We start from the raw sequence: 796 nt of genomic DNA, 5'->3' as shown, positions 1-796 counted from the left end.
ATAAAATACAAATTTTCCCATTCAACTTAAAAACTCAACATATAATAATAGTTTCAATACCCTTCAGAAGTTTCTAAAATTTCGCACAGTCTTTTCTTTAACAAGTAAAATTCCAATGCTTTGTCATTGTTTTTACTTTATTATCTTCAACCCAATAAGTCAAGTCATTATCTATAATCAGCAAGACAATAAATCACTAAATAAACCTCTTTATCAATAATATCGCTGTCTATCAATCGTGAAGTAATCCCAGTTACGTTACGAGTCACGAAACTCGTATATGTCGTCTGACACGATTGGAGGACAGCTAGAGAGTGCGGTGGTTCCGGGCGTGGGTGGTACGCGTCTGAAAGCCAGCGGACGTATCCCCGCATCGAAGGCAGTTCTCGTCTCACGATGGGACGAAGCCGTGCTTTTTACTCGGTTTTCGTGCGGTCCCCGGTCGCCCAGAAACTCGCCGAGTTTCCCGAGGAACCGCAAGCGTGAACAACCGAGCCCGAGGACGGTGCGCCCACGGGAACAGAGCCAGGCTAGCCAGAGGGACCGCGGAAACGATAGCTGGGGCGGTGTCAGGTTAGGTTTCGAGGGTAAGTCGCAATACCAACGCACAACCCCGCGAGCAGAGTTCGTTGACAACTCGTTATCTTCCACGCAATCCCCCTACCATTCGCCAATCCTCAAACATATTCAAAATAAAACGACTCCTTTACATCAAACACAGTCAATTCTTATATAATTAACTATTATTTTACAGTAAATAATATATAACGTGGCAAGAATGAATTAATTAATGCAA

The sequence above is a fragment of the Ceratina calcarata genome, unplaced genomic scaffold, assembly GCF_001652005.2.
Source record: "Ceratina calcarata isolate Rehan_Ccalc_2016 unplaced genomic scaffold, ASM165200v1 scaffold367.2, whole genome shotgun sequence".
Taxonomy (NCBI): domain Eukaryota; kingdom Metazoa; phylum Arthropoda; class Insecta; order Hymenoptera; family Apidae; genus Ceratina; species Ceratina calcarata.
The sequence above is the reverse complement of the archived record's forward strand: the minus strand, read 5'-3'. Positions refer to the sequence as shown.